Raw genomic sequence first — 24,425 nt, forward strand, 5'->3', positions numbered from 1 at the left:
ACTGTTAAATCCCTATGCCTTTTCATCTACATGTGGTGCAGTTTATCTTTTGCTGCTGGTTTCCAAAATGAAAGCACTTGTATTCTTATGGAAGGAAATACTTCACAGTTTAGAGATCTCAGGAAGCTTCCCTTTCTGAGCAGGTATCAAGCAGCATTTTGATTTGCTGGCAACAATACACATTTGTATAAAATGAAAGCTTTATATAGTCCATTTTCCTGTGATATTATATGTATATGAGTAATATGTAGTGATGGGCGGATTTGTTCCGCAGGTGCAAATTCGTGGCTAATTTGCTCGAGACGTCGCCGCCATTTCACGCAAATTCGCCCATCAATAGTAAAATGATTTTTTATATCATAACACGGCAATAAATAGTTGAGGATATTCATTTTATATATTTCATAAAATGGCTTACTTATGTAAGAGTTTAATTAGAGTTTAATAGTTATCAATTAACTGAGTATTAAATTAAGGGACGATAACAATATAAAATAAAATTAAATATATTTTAACACTGCTATTGTTTATATAAATAAGCTGCTGTGTAGCAATGGGGGCAGCCATTCAAATGAGAAAAGGCTCAGGTTACACAGCAGATAAGCTCTACAGAACATAATGGTGTTATCTGTTATCCACTATTTAACCTGTGCCATATAGTCTTTTTTCAATTTCCACCATGGCTACACAGCAGCTTGTTTATATGAACTATAGTAGTGTTTCTGAAACAAACAGATCAGTTTTACCATTGCAGGGCAACAGTACATGATATTTTCATTACTTTAGAACACTTTAATTTTTTGCTGTTACTCTTCCTATAATGGTTAAATGTTTTTTTAGCAGGCTTAAGGTTGGAAATCCAGATTACAGAAAGATCCCTTATCCAGAAAACCTCAGATCCTAAGCAATCTGGATAACAGGTCCAATACCTTTTCTTACTTTGAGCAGAACATGTGCTGCTATTTGCACAGGGAAATTTTTGCTAAAATATAGTAGACTTTTTTTTGTATTTTTCCTTTCTCTATGGATTTTCATCTTTCACAAAAAAATGACTCATGCGCTTCAGTGTTCTTGGCACAAATGATAAAATGACTTGCCTGCATATTTAGAGCAGTTCCACTTTGAAATGTTAATATGGAATATAATTATAATTGCAGCATAGCCAAATATGATTATTAAAATGCACTAGCAGTCAAAAAATTCTATGCGCTCAATAAACCCTATAAATGTTTTGTAATGGAAGTTGGAGCTGACATTAACTGAGAGATTCTATTAAGAATTTATTTTTAACAACAATGGAATTATTTGCATCTGAAAGGCTGTGCGTATATTTAAATTCAGCAACACCCCGTCCTAAAAGATATATATATTAAATTTTAAAGAATTGCTTGAGAAACACAATAAATGACTGTCGGACCTCTGAGGCTTGGGGCAAAGAAAGGAAAAAAAATTATTTACAAAAGTTTGAAAATATTTAATCAGTAGGAGTAGGGGGCAATAGAGTTTTAATTGGCAGGTCCTTGGGCCATTGGCTGGATGCAGGCTTCCTCAAACAGCCACACAAACACACTGAATAGCTGCTTGCAAGCCTTAGGGTCAGACTTGAGATGAAACAGATAAGATAATTGGTTCTAATGAAATCCAGAAGGCTTTGGCTTTTTTTGTTTGAGCCTGGATTTGAAATGTGCGTGTGGAAGTGAGTTTTAATTCAAACCAGCCCTAAACTAGGCCCGTTTCTCAGTGACTTTGATATTGTTTGAAGTTTGAAAAGTGTTTTCCACACCACTAGCATGCTGGGTTGGGCCTCCCCAGTCACCTTAATTACTAAGCTTTATTGCTGACTTTACTGCACAGGAAAGGAACCATTATATGTTCCATCAACATCAGCTCCTCTCAGATTGGAGGAAAAGGACAGGGTTAAAGGCCACTGTAAGACGGCAAAAACTTCACTTTGAGACAGAGGGATCATTTACCAGTCTTACATTTCACTGGTTAATATCTTTAATGCAACATATTTCAGAAAAAGAATGCAATTTTTAACGTCATTGTTGCCTGAATCTTGCGAATTGCTCTCTCAGTTAAGAGAACTATGAATATATGAATGAATATGGAACAGCAGTGAAGAAAATCAACAGTGTTTAAAGTCAAGTGACACTGGTGTGTATTAAACAGACATGGCCTCGCAGAAAAAGCTATAATCTGAAAATGCACAGTGAGGTCTGTAACAGGGATGCAAGTCTCCTGGTCTGTCAGGTGTTAGGAATGGCAGTTGCAGGAAGGATGCTGGTAGTTGTAGTTTTCAGCACCTGGAGGGCAGCAGGTTTGACATAAGAATGTGTTATGTAGCATTAAACGACTACTATTAAAAGCCGCTGCTAAGACTCTGTTAATGCTTCATTAATGCAATTTTCCAAATTTAAGGATAATATAGAAGTTAATAAACAATGAAAATGTATTCTCCTATTTTTTCATATTTCAAACTCAAATTTATTAGATTTTGCCGTTAAAAGAAATGATAAATTCATTAAAAAGTATCAATTTATAAAAAACTTCAAAAAATATAAATAAAAAAAAAACAAATTGAACCTGGCAAACTTCTACAGAAGTCAACAGGAGTTGTATTTTCAGCATTCAGAGTATATTTGTTGAGTTGTTTTTTTTTTTTGAACAGCCCAATTTTTAAAAAGGAATTGTTTTTTTCATAAATATGTTAGAAATTAAGTATCAAAACAAGTTGCATCTAGATTATTTTTTCACGATCGAGTTTCAGAAAACTTTAAAAATGAATGAATTTGCCTCCCTGAGGAGCTTAGATTTTAAATGGTACAATTGTGGATAATGGATCATGAAAGTTTGTAAGACTTTTTTTATACATACATATATATAATACTTATATATGGATCAGATATGGATCAATATTAACTTATTTACCAATGTAAATGCACAATAAAACAGTATTTAGAAAGAAAGTACCTGTGCACATGACGTACTTCTTCTGCTCCTGGTTAGCATGCTTTGATGAACTGAGTGCCACTGCGTGCAAGTTTCAAAAATAGGCTCCAAAGAAGAAAGGAACCCCTGGTATTAACACTGTTCTTGAAGATGTATTACTTCCAGACCTCTCTTAGGATATTATGTACACTTACTTGCCCTCAGTGAATAACATGATAATGCAATTATTAACACCTTGTTAGAAGTTATGCAATTCATGCACAAGAAAATCTTGAGCCAAAACTTGTGCATGATTTCCAAAGCAGACGCTAATTTGTTCCCACATTGGTTAATTATGTGCAAAGTTGTGGCTCATGCTATTAAAGGGATCCTGTCATCGGAAAACATGTTTTTTTTTTCAAAACACATCAGTTAATAGTGCTACTCCAGTAGAATTCTGCACTGAAATCCATTTCTCAAATGAGCAAAAAGATTTTTTTATATTCAATTTCGAAATCTGACATGGGGCTAGACATTTTCTCAATTTCCCAGCTGCCCCTGGTCATGTGACTTGTGCCTGCATTTTAGGAGAGAAATGCTTTCTGGCAGGCTGCTGTTTTTCCTTCTCAATGTAACTGAATGTGTCTCAGTGGGACATGGGTTTTTACTATTGAGTGTTGTTCTTAGATCTAGCAGGGAGCTGTTATCTTATGTTAGGGAGCTGTTATCTGGTTACATTCCCATTGTTCTTTTGTTTGGCTGCTGGGGGGGAAAAGGGAAGGGGTGATATCACTCCAACTTACAGCAGTAAAGAGTGATTGAAGTTTATCAGAGCACAAGTCACATGACTTGGGGCAGCTGGGAAATTGACAATATGTCTAGCCCCATGTCAAAACTGAATATAAAATCTGTTTGCTCTTTTGAGAAATGGATTTCAGTGCAGAATTCTGCTGGAGCAGCACTATTAATGGATTCATTTTTCAATTTTTTTTCCTCATGACAGTATCCCTTTAAGTGGCTGCCTGTTATCGCACTGGAATCCTGGCAAAAACACATCATTGTGGGTAAAAAGCATGTGCTTACGCCCCCCACTGCATTGGGCTTCTTTTTTTAAAGAGCATTAGAGCAGACAAAAATATATATTCTTGCTAGTGATGAGCACATTTATTTGCCAGGCATGGATTCATAGTGAATTCCACACTTTGCCCTCTGCAAATGTTTTCGAGAAACTGCATAGAACATTTACAGTGGAAAAATTTGCAGCGTCAAAATTGTCGCGTTTCAAAATTTATTCGCTCGTGGCAAATTGTGCAAATTCGCGCCTGGCGAATAAATTTGCCTATCGCTAATTTTAATTTATTCGCTGGTGGCGAATTGTGCAAATTCGCGCCTGGCGAATAAATTTGCCCATCACTAATTTTAATCACATCTAAAGTATCTGCACATATTTAGTTACATCATATGTGGCTCATAAACTATAGAAGTAGTATCATCTTAGTAACAGATCTGTCAGTGATGGTGTGCAGTCACAATACTCATTTATAATAAGCTGTTAATGATTGCTAAGTTCATTTCTTTGGTTTAGTCATCAGCAACAGGAGTACTAAATGAAGAATTATAATACAGTGTAGGATTGTATAGTGTCATGAAAAGAACAAAATTCAAACAAATACAAAGCTTCCATGTCAAGGCGTGCTTCTTTATTTTACTTCTCCAGTGCCCACATCATAGGCAGCCTGTACTATTTCAGTCTTTATACAGAGCAGCTGGAGTTTTCCCTTAAATAAATCAGGTACATTTCTTTTGATGTGGTAATTTAGCAGATGGTAAAAATTAGAGAATAACTCCCTCTTTAAAACAACAGTTACACAAAATGTATCCACAGCTCCACCCAGACCCCAGCGGAGATGTACAAATAATCCACAAAAGGCATGTCTTCAGTGAATGTATTCAATTACAGTTATAATTGAATTTCTTACCAGTGGTGTAACTTACACTGGATCATTTTCATAACGCATATATCAAATAATAAAAATACATAAGCAAGATTGAGCCCCTTCATTTTAGTTTTACAACTAGTGATGAGCGAATACATTTTACTGCGAATTTCCGCGTTTCGCCTTTTTGGTGGAAAAAAATACTATTGGGTTTATTAAATGTTTAAATGATTTTTAGTAGACTTCAGGTGTAAAGATTCAAATTACAGAAAGATCCCTTATCTGGTAAACCCCAGGTCCTGAGCATTCTGGATAACAGGTCCCATACCTGTATATAATCATTATGTATAAGCAGACTCAATTTTCAAGGAATGTTTGACTGAACTAATGGCTAGAAGTCTCACTGGCAATGCAACCAGGGTCATATTTACCATGAAGGCACCTTAGGGCAGTGTGGACTGTAAATTAATTCATGTATGCAACAGCCTTATGGGTCCGGCCATGAAGTACAAGCATCTTGGAACCTGCTGAGCATTTATAGTATGGCCAGAAATGCCATGAAAAGTCTTCTGTTTTGGAAAGAAGTACTTGATTCTTTTGAGAGTGTTGGATCACAACCTAAAGGGGTTGTTCACCTTTGAGTTAACTTTTCATATGATGTAGAGAGTGATATTCTGAGTCAATTTTCATTTAGTTTTTATTAGTTGTGGTACAGCTCTCCAGTTTGCAATTTCAGCAATCTGGTTTCTATGGTCCAGATTACCCCAGCAACCAAGCATTGATTTAAAAAAGAAAATGAAAAGTAAGAAGGCACACACCCTTAAAGTTAATTACGAGGTGCTAATCCATAGGAGGCTCCCCATGTGGGTCTCCAAAACTAACATACAAGAATCCAAGAAACGGATTGCACGCTCAATTTACAAAAAATAAAAATTGTTTATTACATCAAAAAAAGGGGGTTACAAAAATGACAAAAATAATTGGTGAGCCCAATGCGTTTCGACCATAGTGGTCTTCCTTAGGGGCACAAATACTAAATAATCAAAAAGATTATCATTTATTGTATAATTTAATACATTTGTAGAATATTTGTTTTATAGATGGGGTCAGTGATCCCCCCCCCCGTTTCAAAGCTGAGAAGAGCCAGAAGAAAAATGCAAATAATTAAAAAAAATATAGAAAACTAAGAACTGGACATTCTATAACATAATAAAAGTTCACCCAAACTACCCCTTTAGTTGTGAAAACATGTAATTCACAAGTGGCTTTTGCCTCCTTCGTACCATAGGCTCCAGGCTACCAATCAAATTGCCTATATTTAATCCATCCCTATTTGTTGTCCACTCTAATTCAAAGAGAAATATTTTGCAGCTCTGTATTCTGATGCAAAGGAATCAACGGTATTTGAATGTTTGACAGTGAGAAAGACTTTTGGTCAAGGCCTGAATGATGGTGATGATGCTGGAAATTGCTTGATTTAAAACGTGTGAGGTCTTTTGGGTTCATTTCACGAAAATTGAATCAGCCATCCAAGATATTCTAATTGGATTGTTATAAGAAAGAAGCTTAGATCAGAGTTATATGAATTTAACTATATGAGCCTGCTAATAGAACATATGCACAAGGGTGGTCTCGGGCCTAACTCAGTGAATGTCTAATCTGAGCTTTTTACCTTTCCACTTACATATGGTTCTCTTGTGTATAAGATCCCGTTCTAATACATGTTGCTATACAGTGAACATTTGTTGCACAAGATATCTTGTATCACGTAGTTTGGTCTGCTAAAGGTCATTTTTTTGTGTTCTTAGAGAATGAATTAGAATGAAATTAAATATTTTTGTATCAGATAGGTAGGAATTTTAAGGAACTGACATATTAAAAATTCAGTTGTGCACTTTGTAAATTTGTAACATTTTTTCCATGAATGCAAATATTTTTCCTATTTAGAACTAAATATTTTTTTCTTCTGTTTTTTTGCCTGTTGACTTTGTCCAATTTTTTTTTTTTTCATTTTGTTCAGGATTTTCCTCCTAAAAGTGTTAACTTCTCTTAAAACATAAATTCTAGGGAACTAGCATACTGTATCTTACTTGTAAAAAGCGGTGATGTGTTATTTGGAAGTTCCTAAATGGGAAATCTCTTTATACATTTTGTTGCCTTTTGGTTTTTTTTAATGTGTATTGTTAACAGTTATGACAAAAAGCCTTTTATTATGCACAAACACTCTCTTTTGTTTGTCATACTTGGCCTGTATAATGAATGATTTCATCAGCTTGAGTCTTTTCATACACACCCCTATAATGTTTACAAATGTTCTTGAAACATATTCTTGCCAGGGTGCAGGGAAGTAGACATTTCAATAAACAATAATTATACCCCATCTCTAGTGCCTTTAAATATGCAATTAAAGTAAGCCAAAGTGGACGATTTCAATGTCTTTGTGAATGAGACACAGTAGAACTCCACTGCCAAAACATGATTCCAGATGAATCATATCCCTCTCACCTCTCACTCCTTATATATTATATTATAAACATGTCCCTAATTCTTGTGTGGTACTCTTGCCATCTCCTATAGAAAAGATAAGTCCTAGTATAATTTAGTTTTAAGGACAAAGTCCTCTTCTTTGATGGGTATTGATGTGTTATGGACTTTTTTTTAACTTGAAGTTGAAGGACCTAACCTTTAGTCTCACCCTTCAAGTATTGGGTTTAAGCCTCTATTTTCTATAAATTGAATTGATATAAGATAAAAAAAAAATTGATGGCCAGATTATAGATAGAATGGTAGAAAATAACTGTTTTTGTGGAATAATTGGATTACATGTTTAACTTGATATAACCCTTGAAGTAATATTTCATGACAAAGGGTTTTTTGTAATTGGAAAGATTAAAAAGTTAAAAATAAGCCTACAAACAGTTTTCGTAAAAAGACACTGACATCAGAAAAAAACCTTTTTTATTGTCTATCATGACATTATCTTTGAATGTTATTTATAATTTTGCCATAAAAGTATTTGCCTGATGCTTTTACATTACCTTTCTTACTACCCTGTGAGGGGGCTGCCATATTTGTGCAGCAGTAGTCCGTTAACATCAGAAACTCTAACTGACAGGTTAAGAAGGAACAGGAACAGTCAGGCTGGCCGACATACTGTAACTGACACTTGCTGATATTTTGAAATTTTAGATTTATGGTTTTTTCCATGGTTTAAGTTTTTCAAAGCAAAAAAAAAACTTGATTATTTTCTAATTCAAGTTTTCCTAGCTTAAATTTAAAGATTTATCTATAAAAGAAAAGTCAAAACTCTAATACTAAAAGTTTGTTATCTTCCATAGAAGTCAGTTGGAGGTATGTTTTCAAAAATCAAGCTATTTTAAAATTTGATTTCATAAAAAATACTCTAGGTTTTTGAAAACGCATTGCACATGAATGGTAGAATGTGATTTTAGTGCAATTTTATGCACAGTTTAATGCAATTTAGTTTTTCAGATTCAAGTTTTTTTGTAAATATGCTGTCAATCAATAAAAAAAACTGTATTCTAGTTGAATCTATTTGTTTTAAAAATTCTGAGAACTAGAAAATTTGTTATAGTGTGAATGAGGCCTTATCTTCAGGGATGGGTGAATTTGACCCGTTTCGCTTCGCCAAAAATTCGCCACCGGCGAAATGTCACAGACGCCCATTAAAGTCTATGGGCGTCAAAAACATTTGTCGCGCATCTTCTTTTTTTGACGAAACGAGGCGAAAAAATTCGCCCATCCCTACTATCTTAACTCTGTGCTAAAGATGTGTCTTCCGATAGTGAATCTGGCATAATTAGGTAACAGTTCATTAGAATCAACTGAACAAAAAAGTGAATTTACTTGATTTGTCTCAGATGTTTAGTATACTGAATCACCTTAAACAGCTTGACTTCCTTGGCCATGTGAAAGTGCATTTTTAGAAAAAAATACTGTTGAACATATTTTAGCAAATTGAACAATTGAGCTGTTTAATGCAAAACTCCAGATTGTTGGTCCTGGGAGACCCTAGGAGGATCATATTTCTGAAATGACCAATCTGCATGTATTTTAGTGGTTGAATTGTAACTGATCTCATGTGCATTTCATAATACTAGTTTGCATGTTAGTATGCATGAAGTGCTATCTGGTGTGATGTATTCCTAAACAGCTGACCAATTGTAAAAGGAAAAAGAAAAAATGTACCAGACAGGTTTTTCAAAGCTCTTGATTAAAGAATAAAATAGTGGCATTATCCCAGCTCTACCCTAAAACTGGCAGAGGTTTTCAGAGAAATGAGGTGCTGGTGATTTTTTGGATGCTAAAGTGTAAAATAACCCAACTTATACAAAAGTTTCTTTTATTGCAAACAAAATGTTGCAGTGGCATATACTACATTAGTAGTAAAATACATTTTCAAAATCAGGGCCATAGAATTGGATTCAGTCTACTTACAAAGTTATTTGACAAATGTATGTCTACTTTTCCCCTTGTCTACCTCTCTACTCAGGATCTGTCCCGTTTTGCACTATCGCTGGTCTAGATCTTGCTCTTCAAACACAAAATCAGTGTCTTTTCAACATCATATTTTTCCCAACCTTCTACAATTTAAATCACAGTTAACAACACCCTTTTTCATCAAACAATAATTTATAATCTTGCCAAATTGTCACACCCTCCAAACATCCAAAAATCTATGCGCCTCCATATCATTTCAAATTATATTTAAATTTAGTAAAATCTGAGATTCAACTCCAGACTAATATGTGCCAAAAACTTCATCCACCTATCCAACCATGCAATATCTACTTTTCCTCCATATAAAGCCCTCGGCTCTTGCCTTTGTCTTCTCATAATCAAATTGAGCTCTATGTCACGTTCCGTATCCCAAAACTCAGAGCCAGGGCCGGAACTAGGGGTAGGTAGAGTAGGCATGTTAAAAAATATTCCAAAAGAAAGGAACTGCCAAGAAGAGTTCTTATCGCCGCACCATCCCAAAATTTGTGAAACAAGAATGGTATGTGTGGAAAAAGAGAAAACACTACTTTGAGTGATCAATTCATTGTTATGTAAAATTCCTTGAGACTTTCAATAAATAAAGTGTGAAAAGTGAGAGACTGTTGTTGTTTATATCTATTTCTCTTTTTTTCTTGTGCTAAAGATAAGAATTTTTCTTGGCAGTTACTTTCTTTTGGGATATTTTTTAAATTCTATATATAGAGTTGCCAGCACATCCTTAATAGATTGGACTCATCAACAGTATTGGTGTCTTGTTAGAAGGTCCGGATACACACAAACAAATTGAAATAATATAATTCAAAGATTGTTTCTCTTTAATTAGGCAATCCTCTGTTTCCAGCACATAACCATTCACCTCTCTATATACCTTCCTCTAATCAAGTAAAGTTAGCCTAGGGCACCTGGCCAGGGTCTGCTCAGAACAGACGCCAAGTTTTCGGTCATGGCTCGCGCTTCTGCCTATAACAGCCACCTTTCATTTCGGGAGGAGCCCTTGTAACTTGGATGAAACAAGGCAAGAGTTCTGGGTGGGCAAGGGAACCGGAACGTGTGACAGAAGTACCAGGGTTTGAGCAAAGCACAGCCGAGGAAACAAGCCAAGGTTAATAACCAGTCAGACTGCGCAGTACAGGATCTGGAAGAATAGTAGGTATAAAGACAATGGTCGGTTCAGGAAGCAGACTGCAATGGTCAAGGACAGGCAAGGGTCTAGGAACAGTAAATCAAACCAGAATCACACCGACAAACTAACAATAGACCTACATAGTCAGGGGAAAATGGACTAGTCTTTAAATATTTAAATCTTGTGCCAAGCGCAATGACATCGAAAGTCAAAATGGCACATGCATATAGAAGCGTGCTTCAAAACCAACAAGACACACGCATCAAATCTTTAGGAATCGGCTGTGATCGTCCTGGCGAGGAGAGCGGCGGGTGTCCCTGCTGCCCCACTACACCACCAGGTACCTTTACATTATAAATATTAGCCCCTTCTCTTATATCCATTCTTCATGCTAACTTTGCTTTTTCTGGCATTTGCTCTTCTACAATGAGACCCCATTTTTAACTAGAGGATTTACAATATCTCAACCTTATGCCTATCCCAGGAATTCCTTGCCACAGAGAACAAATCAGAGAACAAAATATAGAAACTCATTTTTTCCCAAAAAAATCTGACTCTAGTGCATAATAATTCAGTATTGCTGTATAAAGTTAGCAGAGATATAGACACACTTAAAGGAACAGTAACACCAAAAAATAAAAGTGTTTTAAAGTAATGAAAATATAATGCAGTGTTGCCCTGCACTGGTAAAACTGCTGTGTTTGTGTAACGTTTAGTATCCCACAACCCAGAGTAAACCCCAATGTCCCGGGCTCGGCTCACGCTTAGGCCTATAACCGCCGCCTTTCACGTCGGGTGGGGCCCTCCGCTACTCGGATGCCGCCAGGACTTAATAGTGAGGAGACTGAGGGAAGAACTCTGGGCGAGCAAGGGAACTTAACGTAAAGGTTATCAAAGTCCAGGAACGGGCCGGGTCGAAACCAATCGGGAATGCAGTACAAAATCGGAAAGCAGGAGAGTAATCGAGGTCACAGGCCAGGTCAGCAACAAACAGGGTCGAAGTACAGAACGGAATCCAAAGAGTAGTCAGGGACGAGCCAAAGGGTCAGGGCAGGCGGAAATCAAACAGGAATCAAGGATAGCCAAAGGTCACAACAAGAATCACAGGAAAATCGCACCCAGGAACAATATACAGAACCTACGTTGGGCAAGGCACAAAAGGACTGATGGCCATTTAAACATTTGAATTTGGCGCCATTGGACGCTGGCGAATCAGCGCCAGCGCCTGCGCAAATACGTCAGCACACCTGTCCCTTTAATTCTAGCGCATGCACGCCGCGCGCTCCATAGGAGCCGGCGCCTGGGGCCTAGCCGCATCGGTGGCGGAGATGAGAGACGGGCGTCCCCGTCGAGGGGGCAGCAGGCGTCCCTGCCATCCCCTGGGTAAGTCCTTTACATTACCCCCCCCCTCCAGAGGGGGCCACTGGACCCTTAGGTTTGTTGGGAAATTTAGAATGAAACTGTCTCACCAACCTATCCGCCTTAACATCAGAGGCGAAAACCCAGGATCTCTCCTCAGGACCATAACCCTTCCAATGAACCAGATATTGGAGTTTACCCCTAGAGATACGAGAGTCAATCAACCTGTGAACCAAGAATTCAGATTGGCCCTCAACAGAAATAGGAGGAGGAGGAGAATTCTGACGTACCACTCTAGCAGGTCTCAACAGAGATACATGGAAAGAAATAAAAATCTTGAGTTCGGGAGGAAGATTTAACCTGAAAGTACATGGGTTGATAACATCAGATATAGAGAAAGGACCAATAAATTTGGGACCCAGTTTGGCTGAAGGGACTTTCAGAGAAATGTTTTTGGAGGACAGCCAAACCTTGTCACCAACCTGATACACAGGAGAATCTCTCCGATGTTTATCTGAAGCCCTCTTCTGAGCAGCTACTGCAGAAGATAAGGACTTCTGAACCTTCTGCCAAGTCAAAAACTCTGGGATGAAGACCAAACACTGTGAAAAAAGGAGATTTGCCAGTGGAGGAATGAATGGCATTGTTATAGGCAAATTCAGCCCACGGAAGAAAATTAACCCAAAGTGCCTGATTGCAGGAGACATAACATCTAAGATATTGTTCCAGAGTCTGATTTGTCCTCTCAGTCTGACCATTGGTCTCGGGATGATATGCGGAAGAGAAAGACAAATCAGTACCCATAAATGAACAAAAAGCCCGCCAGAATTTGGACACGAATTGAACCCCCCTATCAGACACAATATTGAGAAGGGCCCCATGAAACTTAAATATATGGACAATGAAAAGTTCAGCTAGAGTCTTGGCAGAGGGAAGGGTAGAAAGAGGAATAAAATGAGACATTTTACTAAAACGGTCCACCACTACCCAGATAACAGTATGCCCATTCGATGGAGGTAATTCTACAATGAAATCCATGGATATATGAGTCCAAGGTTTCTCAGGAATAGGAAGTGACTGCAGCAACCCTTGAGGTAAAGATCTAGATGGCTTAGATCGTTGGCAGACTGGGCATGACTCAATATATTTGGCAACGTCTTGTCTTAAAGTCGGCCACCAGAGAGTACGAGACAACAAATCGCAAGTCTTCGCACAACCCGGATGACCAGCCACTTTAGAATCATGAGTCTCGTGAAAGACTGCTTCACGTAAATCACTAGGAACAAATAACTTGCCCACTGGAATATCAGGAGGGGAATCTACCTGGGCATTCGACAAGGAGGTAGAGAGATCCGGACTCAAGGCTGCCACAATCACCTCCTTAGGAACAATAGGAACTGGTTCCAAATCCTCCCTAGGCTTGGAAACAAAACTTCTAGAAAGGGCATCTGCTTTCAGATTCCTTTCTGCAGGCCTGTAGGTGATGAGAAAATTAAAACGTGAGAAAAACAATGACCACCTGGCTTGACGAGGATTTAAGCGTTTAGCAGATTCTATGTACAACAAATTTTTATGATCTGTGAACACAGAAACCGTATGCTTGGCACCCTCAAGGAGATGTCTCCATTCCTCAAATGCCAATTTAATGGCCAATAATTCCCTATTGCCAATATCATAGTTGACCTCAGCAGAGGAAAATCCTTTTGAGAAAAAGGCACATGGGTGAATTTTACCGGAGACAGGATGTCGTTGAGATAATACTGCTCCGGCACCAATCTCAGACGCATCAACCTCAACAATAAAAGGCAAAGATGAGTCTGGATGCCGGAGAACTGGAGCAGAAATGAAGGCCTCTTTTAAGAGACCAAAGGCCTCAACAGCCTCAGCAGACCAAATACTAGGGTCAACCCCTTTCTTAGTTAAGGCAGTAATTGGGGCCACCAATTTGGAAAAATTCAGAATGAATTGCCTATAATAATTAGCGAACCCTAGGAATCTCTGGATCGCTTTCAAAGAAAGAGGTTGTGCCCACTGCTGAATTGCTTGGACTTTAGTGGGCTCCATCTCAAGACCAGTTTGGGAAATAATATATCCAAGGAAAGGTACAGCAGAGACTTCGAAGAGACATTTCTCAAGCTTAGCATACAAATGATTCTGCCTTAACCTGGATAGAACCTCCCGAACATGAGCACGATGGGAAAACAAATTAGAAGAAAAAATTAGAATGTCGTCTAAATACACAACGACAAACTGACCCAAAAGATCACGGAAAATATCATTAACCAGTTCTTGAAAAACAGCGGGGGCGTAACACAGACCAAATGGCATTACCAAGTATTCATAATGCCCATCTCGGGTATTAAAAGCGGTCTTCCACTCGTCCCCCTCCCTTATCCTGATTAGATTATAGGCACCCCTTAGATCCAATTTGGAAAAAATAACAGTCCCCTTCACTCTATCAAAGAGTTCAGAGATTAAAGGAAGAGGGTAACGATTCTTGACCGTGATCTTATTTAACCCTCTATAATCGATACAGAGTCTAAGAGTCCCATCCTTCTTCTTGACAAAAAAAAACCCAGCCCCCGCAGGGGAAGAAGAAGGTCTAATGAACCCCCGCTCCAAATTCTCTTTAATATATTCCTCCATGGCTAAAGACTCGGGGAGAGAAAGAGGATATGTCCTACCCTTGGGAGGAGAAGACCCAGAAAATAATTCAATAGCACAGTCATAGGGTCTATGGGGGGGTAAGGATTCAGCTGCTTTTTAACAGAAAACATCGGAAAAAGCGGCATAACAAGGGGGAAGACTCTTTAAAGAAGTAGCGGCCAGGGGCTGGACAGACTTAACACAAGAATACATACATGCAGGTCTCCATTTCAAAATTTTACCAGAGGGCCAATCAACCTGGGGATTATGACCTTGTAACCAGGGAAGACCTAAAATGACTGGAGTCTGTGGGCACTCAGTAATGAAAAATGAAAGGGATTCAAAATGATCGGAAATGGACATGTGAATAATCTTAGATCGAGTAGATACTAGTCTGGAACCCAAAGATCTACCATCAATGGCGGATAATCTGAAAGATGGAACCTGTGGTTCCCAAGGAATACCATGTTTTTGAATAAACCCAAAATCCAAAAAATTACCCGCTGCCCCAGAATCCAAAAAAGCAGAGCTCTGCACACAACCACTGTCCCAACTCAAAAGAACCGGAATCAAAATTTGAGAAGATTGGGGAGTAGAAATGACATCACCCAAGCAAGACTCCCCAGACCTGCTTAGGTTCTGTCGTTTCCCGGCCTTTTGGGACAGGTGTTGCGAAAGTGCCCCTTATCCCCACAATACAGACATAACCCATTATTCCTCCTACGAACCCTCTCCTCGGAAGAGAGACGAGTAGAACCAATCTGCATAGGTTCTTCTAAGGATCTAGGAAAGACTTGTGGGGTGTTAAAGACATTTACAGAAGGAGGTGTAACATAAGTAACCTGCTCCTCCTGGAGTCTCTCTCTATGCCTTCGATCAAACTGGATGGCCAGATGCATGAGAGAATCCAGAGAAGACTGTGTGGGAAAATTTACAAGACTATCTTTAATAGCCGGAGCCAGACCAACCCTGAATTGACTCATAAGAGCCGTATCATTCCAGCCCGTCTCTACCGCCCAACGGCGAAATTCAGTACAATAATCCTCTGCCCGCCGTTTGCCTTGTTTAAGAGCACGTATGGCTGCGTCGGCAGAAGCGGCACGATCAGGATCATCATAAATTATAGCCATAGCATTAAAGAAAGCCTCTAAAGAGTGCCGGGCTGGATCCCTTCGAGACAAACTAAATGCCCAGAGCTGGGCATCACCCTGTAAGAGCGTAACTACAAAATTCACCCTAGATTCTTCAGTAGGGAAAGAATAGGGTAAAAAACTGAAATGTAGCTTACATGCCTCTTGAAAAGTAAAAAACTTACTTCGATCCCCAGCAAACTTTTCGGGGAAAGGAACCTTGGGCTCATGGAAGGTACTACCCGTAGGTGGAGGTAGAGAAGTGCTTGCCTGAGGAGTAGTATTACTCGGACCAGGAACAGGCTGTTGCTGCATCATGTCAAGTCTGGAAGAAAGACCGTGAAGACATTGCACAATATAGTCTTGCTTGTCCTCTTGCTCACCAAGCATCTGTAGAAGATTCGCCAGAATCGCTTCCGAAGGAGTGGTGGAAACAGTAGCTTCAGCTGGCTCCATCTTCTTTAGTTTTTTGGGCCCAACGTAATGTAACGTTTAGTATCCCACAACCCAGAGTAAACCCCAATGTCCCGGGCTCGGCTCACGCTTAGGCCTATAACCGCCGCCTTTCACGTCGGGTGGGGCCCTCCGCTACTCGGATGCCGCCAGGACTTAATAGTGAGGAGACTGAGGGAAGAACTCTGGGCGAGCAAGGGAACTTAACATAAAGGTTATCAAAGTCCAGGAACGGGCCGGGTCGAAACCAATTGGGAATGCAGTACAAAATCGGAAAGCAGGAGAGTAATCAAGGTCACAGGCCAGGTCAGCAACAAACAGGGTCGAAGTACAGAACGAAATCTAAAGAGTAGTCAGGGACGAGCCAAAGGGTCAGGGCAGGCGGAAATCAAACAGGAATCAAGGATAGCCAAAGGTCACAACAAGAATCACAGGAAAATCGCACCCAGGAACAATATACAGAACCTACGTTGGGCAAGGCACAAAAGGACTGATGGCCATTTAAACATTTGAATTTGGCGCCATTGGACGCTGGAGAATCAGCGCCAGCGCCTGCGCAAATACGTCAGCGCACCTGTCCCTTTAATTCTAGCGCATGCGTGCCGCGCGCTCCATAGGAGCCAGCGCCTGGGGCCTAGCCGCATCGGCGGCGGAGATGAGAGACGGGCGTCCCCGTCGAGGGGGCGGCAGGCGTCCCTGCCGTCCCCTGGGTAAGTCCTTTACAGTTTGCTTAAGAAACACTACTATAGTTTATATAAATAAGCTGCTGTGTAGCAATGGGGGCAGCCATTCAAAGGAGAAATGGCTCAGGTTACACTGCAGATAGCAGATAAGCTCTGTCTGGCAGGGGTGCTTCACCAATGAGGCAAGTTGAGGCTGTCGCCTCAGGGGCAGAAAAAATGCTGCTCCTGGTACTTTAAGAGCGAATTTCCGGGGGAGGGGGGGCAGCAGCAACTGCTGCTGCCTCAGGCGGCGAAGGGTCCAGGATCACCCCTGCTGTCTGGCTAATGGTGTTATCTGTTATCCATTAGTTAACCTGTGTCATATAGCAGTTTTTCAATTTCCGCCATTGCTACACAGCAGCTTGTTTATATGAACTATAGTAGTGTTTCTGAAACAAACAGATAAGTTTTACCAGTGCAGGACAACAGTAAATGATATTTTCATTACTTTAAAACACTTTCATTTTTTGGTGTTACTGTTCCTTTAATCATTTTGTAGCCTCCTATTTTTTTTACATTGTGTTGTTATAGTGGTAAATTGGCTATATCGTTTGTAAACTAAGATATTACTGAAAGGCTGTTTATGCTTTCTGGTTGTGGTGTGATGCACAGTAGCATTGTACACACATTTCCTAGCATTTTCCTGTTCGCAATCATGCAATTCTTGGCAAAGCACTAATTTGAGGCTTAAATCACGTTAAGACAAAAACATGCTTAATTATACCCAATTTCACTTAAGGAGAGAAAAATGCTTTGTGGCTTTTAAAACGAGATGGACAGACAACTTGTGTTCATTTTGACAAAATGGTTATAGAGTTAATGAAAATTTCTAAGCTTTGGCAGAACTTCAGCTAAGGCATTTTTAAACATTGGTGTTGCTTTCCATTGGAGACTTTTAGGAGCATCTGATTGGCTGGCGTTTTCTAATACATTTTTTAAAAGCAGGTATTTGTCATATGGTATCAGATTGCTGTAGAATCTGCCTTCCATAACCTATATGTCTTAGTGAGATAGGGGTTGCTTTATGATTTAAAGGGCAACTAAAAATAATAATTTGATAATAGCTTTGTCATACTGAATTAAAACACTTTCTAAATATAATCTGACACATTTCTGAAATAATCAAGTTTATTTTCACTATCCCCCCTCTCAGCATCTCTTTCTTTCCATTCTCTCTTAATGCAGGAGTTGGGCGTCAGATTTTCGTTGACAAATCCAATATATCTTTTGGGGGGGCTCTCTTTCCTAGCAAATTAAAGCTCAATCAAATAACTGGTTCCAGTACAAGAAAAATAACTGACTTTGACACAAGTCCTTCTTGTAGAGAAACAAGATTTCTGGTGATTTTGTAAGATTGAGAGCTAATACATCTTCTTGGCAAAAGGAGCCCCAAATAAGATGTATCTGATCAAACTGTCATTCAAAATCAAACTCCAGCATGATCAGACAATGAAGAGAGGCAACTGCTAGGGATAGTAAAGAATAACTTGATTATTTCAGAAATGGATCAGGCTTTTTAATTGATTATACTTAAAACAATGAATTCCAGAATGATGAAGCTTATATTAAATGATCATTTTCACAATAGTTCCCCTTTTAAATAAAGATCTGGGCAGGTTTTAGGTGGTAAGAGATTTCTTTTTTGAAAAATTTGACTATGGGAAATAAACAATTGTGGGGGAAAAACTGCAATTGAGAATAAAGAAATGTAATCAAGATTTTGTTGTTTAAATATTGTTTGTCCTTCTGTTATTGAATATTATAATATGTCATCCTGTCTCCAGAGATTGAAAGCAAGGCAATTGCATGAGTTGCTATGGGTCAGATGTATTTTTCAACTATGCAGCCTTTGGCAAACATACACGTTCAGTAGTAGTTTTTAATGCAGTATGGCATCTAGAGATTACAGAGGTATGATGAATGGTTTTTCCTATGCAGAAACTTCTTAATACAGTAAATACAGAGTAACTTAAAAGACTAGAATGTAAAATTCTGCAAAGAACTTTCCTTAGCATCAACACAAACTGTTTCTAATTATGGACATTTACAGCAGACATATTATATGACCTGGATTTTACTTTGCACACTTTGCCGACATCTGTTGTATCTTTAGAATTTTGCTTCTGGCTATGAAGCTGAATCCCACTGCTTCTTTAAAATGCATGTTTTCAAAAGGAATGTACTAGTGAGATGTTTGTGTCCTGGGAGATATTGCATCATGGCTTCAGTGAAGGTTCATAACCCTGCTGAGGTTAAAGAGTACCTAAAAATTAGTCACTGGAAGCCTCAACTGCTGACAGGTATATAAGTATGTCTAAGTCTATGCGTGCACACAACACACACAAACATAATTTGGAAGTGGTATGCCATCCAATATATAATACTGTCCGAAAAATTGAGCAATTTGGGCATCAAATCCGAATAATTTGGGTTTTTACTTGTTTTATTGAGCTTTTTCCGACCTGACTTTTTCGAGTTATTTTATTGATAAATAAGATAAAAGAATGTTTGGTAGTTTGGTTTAGCTTGGTTTAATAAAAATATTAGATAAATTTGAGTTTTAGTAAATAACCCCCTGTCAAGTGCAGCACTTCTTGACCAGATATAACCATAGATTGGCAGAATAAACCTAACAAATAATAAAGATGGCATGCTCCAAGATCTGTAGCTTTTTGGGTACCAAGTTATAATTTAACACAAATTAAGTAGGTCAAGTAGGAGAACAATATATCAAAAAAGTGATGTGAGGACCTCCAGTAGTAAGAAACAATCAGTTAAAAAAAAATTTTATTAGGACATGATAAAACCTAACACGTTTCGTGCCTATTGGGGCACTTACTCATAGGTCAAGTAGGACCCAGAATTGAAAGGCCCAAAAAAAACCTACACAAAACAAAATAAAGGTTTTTTTTTTTTTTGAAAGTCCTGTGAGTGCAGGGTCCTGCTTGAAGGTATATAGCTATACATTATGGGGGTTATTTATTAAACCTTAATTTTTTTCTGGTCTGGCTTTTTGGGGTAAAAACTAAAATCTTTCATGGACAAAAAAATTAAATTTTTTTAAATGAATTATACCCCAATGCTGCAAAAAGCCAGAATCCAAAAGTTCGCCTGTCGAGGTCCCTATCCCAATGGGAAGATATCATAGTCTGTGCTGGGTTTAGCCAGATAATCAAATACATTTTGGGTTTTCAGAAACAAAAAATTAAAACATCGAGTGATTTGGGAGTAAGGTCCAAAAAATTGTTTAATTCGGGGTTTCACTTGATTTTCTCGAGTTTTTTAATGATCCTATTAAATCGAATTGTTTCATTAAAAAATAAGTTAAAATCGGGGATGAGAGTTTGGTTGAGCTTTTTTATTGAAACAATGAGATAAATTCAGATTATAGTAAATAACCCCCTATATGTTTTAGGAGTGCTCATCTTGAACAATATGTACAAAAAAGTTCAGAGTGCATATAGATATAGAATATCATACACACTGCACTCCTGTGTCTTCAAATGAGCAAGGTGAATGTTTATTTAACTGATATGTGATACTTTCAAAGGGTTTGTGGGTAGACCCTGGGTATGTGGTACGCACTACCTAATATGATAGGATCTAGCAGCATTCCATGGTAGGCCAGTAGGAAATAAGATCCTGGACCAAAGGAAAGCATAATCACTAGAAACTTTATCTATGGAATTAAAAGGAGACTTCTGGAACACATTATACACCATAGTCAACAGTACTTGATGGTGCACTAGTATTGTTTGTGATATAGTAAGTAATGACAATATGATGCTCAAAATGTACACATTTTTCTTTTGTTGAATTACTTATTTCCACTGAATCAAGGGAACAAGTCACCTTCAAAGGAGAAAAGGATAGAATTATGAAAATGAAGTCTAAAATTAAATCTTTATTTTCATGCCAGAATATACCAGAATATTACACTTTCTTACAGCATAAAGTCCTTACATGATATACACGTGATTTTGGTGTTAAACTGTTTATGTAAATTGCAATCTAAAAACATTTTTTAACAAAGTTTAATAAATATGTCCCTAAGGGTTTATAAGGGATTACCTGGATAATTTAGGCCATTCAATTGATGAACACATTCAAACTCAGATAAGTCTTCTGGACCATGATTCATGACTGCGATTCATAACAAGAATATTAGGGAAGTTTGTTAGAGATGACTGTAAGCTCAAGGTTGTTAGGGAGTGGTTGGGCAAATGATTCAGTATCCTATAGAAAGCCTGCCCCATAAAAAAGGATAATAATACCTTTACAAAGTAAATTTGAATACCCATTTAGAGGAACTCAGCATATGACTTTCTGTTATTTTATTTAAATGTGGATAAATGGTATTGGTTAACTAACCGGTAGAAAAGCTCTATTTTGCGGAAATATAGAAGAGTATTAACCCCTCCCATTTAATGTGAGTAGGTGGACAGGATCATCGATTAAATTATGAAATTAAAATATATTTTTAATGTAGTCACTGTCCCAAAGGGGAAGGGGCCATGGGTAGGAAATGGGCATCAATGTTATGTTGTATATTTTCATAACCTCACTGGAAGTATTAGTTGGAGGAAGTGCAGGCAAGTTTGGAGTTCTGAGGTTTTCCCAGTTACTAATGATGGGCAAATTTGGGGCATTTTGCCTAAAAAATCGAAAATTTCCAGCGAAATTCGCGAAACAGCTAAAAATTTGTGAAACGGCGCCAGCATCTCGTTTTTTATGCCGGCGTCCTTTTTTTTTTTTTTGACTTTTTTGACGCTGGCGAATTTTAGCTGGCGTATTTTCGCGGCGGTTTCATGAATCTATTCACCGCGAATTTGCGCCTGCCGAATAAATTCGACCATCACTACCAGTTACTAAAGCCATCGTCTGAGTCGAGATAAAGGTTATTTTAGTGGTGGCCAATAAAAAGGGCAACTTCAGTATTTAAAAGTTTTAACCATGGAAAGCAAGGTGCAAGTAAAACTTTGCCCCTATAAGTAGTAAAATTATCAAATGAATCAGATGAAAGTGAGTGTATGAAAGTGAGTGTAGGACTGGCCAGACCAGTGATGACGCCAATTTATCAGAATACTAATTTGTGAATTTTCAAGGTTTGTTTTTAACTTGAAAAAACTCGAAAACTCTAATTTTGAAAACGAAATCACTTAAAAGCATGAAAAACACTCAAGCACAGCTCAATCGCAATCTGCTTTAAAGAAAAAAACTGAAAAAATTGCTTGAATTTCACTAGGACAAATCCCCTCAAATTTGAATGTTAATATATTGGGCCCCTTTATGTCCTAAATATACTGATATGGATGAGTGCAGAATATTTATTTTCTTGTCGCTCTATCTGGCAACAAAAAAGCACATAAAACCTTAATTAGCCCAAGGTTTGTAAAGAACCCAATATTTCTATAATGTTATAAATGATGCTTGTTGATGTCATCAGTTATAAATGGTGCTTAATGATGTCACTTGTATCACATGATCTATTGACTCTCGTATATTACAGTATATGAAATAATGTACCCCCTCCTTTAAAATACAAGGAGATTAAAATTTCCCTTGGAGTTCCATGACCTGTAGAAAAGCAGGTGTGCACGGAATTCCCTGGTGGTCTAATATCCTTATACTATACAACAGGGGGTACATTGTTCCCTATGTTATTATCATCTTCTTCCATCAATCACATGTAGGAATAATCTATAAAATGTATCTGAAATGAAATGGTTAAGTATTTTATTTATGTAACTTGCTTTTCCATATGTGAAGAAATGCAGACCTTGGTATGACCCAAAAAAAAAAGAAACTGATTAAAACAACTTATGAAAATTAGAAAAAAAAAGAAACAGAAAAAACATTTTAACCTGCCATACATTTCCTTATTTTATTGTTCTGCGTCTTAGCTCATAATTCCAATCCTCAGTGGTACAATAGAAAGAAATATAATCAGGGAACCTTACAAACTCTACAAATCTGCTTTATTATATTGAAAGCGAGTCAGTGAAATGTATGATATGCCTAGAATGCTAAATACCTGTGTAAGTTGCTCACTAGGGATCTCAGCGTGCATTGCTGTTTTATGAGCTACATATGGATTTTGAGCTTAATGAAAAAATAGGTTTAAGTTTCTGGAATTAAAGAAAACCTATTTAAATTCACGATGACATGTTCAAGAAATATTTTTAAGGTTGCATGCTTTTATGCACAGTTTTTTTCCACATTATAGTGCACATATATCTATATGTGTTGAACTAAAGAGGACTTGTACACAATAAATGTCATTTAATGGAGTACCATATTTGTTTAAATATGGGTTTAGAAATCGAATACTGGTAAAATGTTTTCAGCTCATAATTACACAACCATGTTCTGACTATTTAATCTTTACCCTTACAAGTCTGCGATAAATGTTTAATATATGTAGGATACGAATACCCTCTTACGTCTATGTGTACAACAGAGAGAAGGCCATATTTGTCCCAATCCAGCAGTTATATACAAGAGAAATGAACAGGGAATAGTGATGGGAGAATTTGGGGAGTTTCGCTTCACCAAAAAATTTGTGAATTTCCTGCGAAATTCGCCAAAAGGCAAAAAATTCACGAAAGGCCACTGGCGTCTCGTTTTTGATGCCGGTGTCCAATTTTGACGCCGTCGTTCATTTTTTTTTACACCGTTGTTCGTTTTTTTGACACCGGCGCAATTTTCGCGGTGGTTTCGCAAATTTATTCGCCATCGGCAAATCACGGGAATTCGCCGCAAATTCGCACCTGGCGAATAAATTTGCCCTTCACTAACAGGGAAGCAATAGTACAATGTAATGTACAATGTAATGTACAATGGGGAGGGTCATTTACTAAAATCTGAATTTATCTCATTATTTAAATTAAAAAAAACAATACCCAGTTTGACCTTATTAATTATTTAAAAAACTTGATTTAATCGAATCGATTAAATTCTTGAGATTTTTGCCCGAAAAGGTTGGATTTTCGGGCTTATTCCAGCACAAACCACAGAATCTTCAAAATAGGATAGGGACTTCTGCCATTGACTTATTCACAACTTCGGCAGGACTGAGAAGGCAGATTTTCAGATTCTTTCGGGCTTTTTGCTTCATCGGGTTTTAATAAATCTCAAAAAAATTCAGTTTTGCTCCAAAAAGCCCAACTGGAGTTTAGTAAATAACCCTCTTGCTACTTTTTTACATATTTCTAATCAGGACCTCTCCTATTCATGATTGTTAGGGTAATGTGGACCCTAGCAACCGGATTGCTGAAATTTCAAACTGGAGAGCTGCCGAATTAAAAAGCTCAAAAACCACAAATAAAGAAAAATGAAAACCATTGCAAATATCCTCAGAATATCGCTCTCTACATGATATTAAAAATGTACTCAAAGGTGAATAACCCCCTTTTCTCAATAGTGGCCCATTGTCAATCTATGAAATGATTTCTCAAAGAATGTAATTAGTGACAAGTTGCAATTGTCTTTAGGGTGAAAACATTTAAAATGCTATTGCCATTAATAGGATAACTCCCTTGTAGCAGGCAGAGATTGGGACACATTATTTTAAATGGAAGTAACTTATATTCAACATTACTAC

Source organism: Xenopus laevis, chromosome 6L, assembly GCF_017654675.1.
Source record: "Xenopus laevis strain J_2021 chromosome 6L, Xenopus_laevis_v10.1, whole genome shotgun sequence".
NCBI classification, from domain to species: domain Eukaryota; kingdom Metazoa; phylum Chordata; class Amphibia; order Anura; family Pipidae; genus Xenopus; species Xenopus laevis.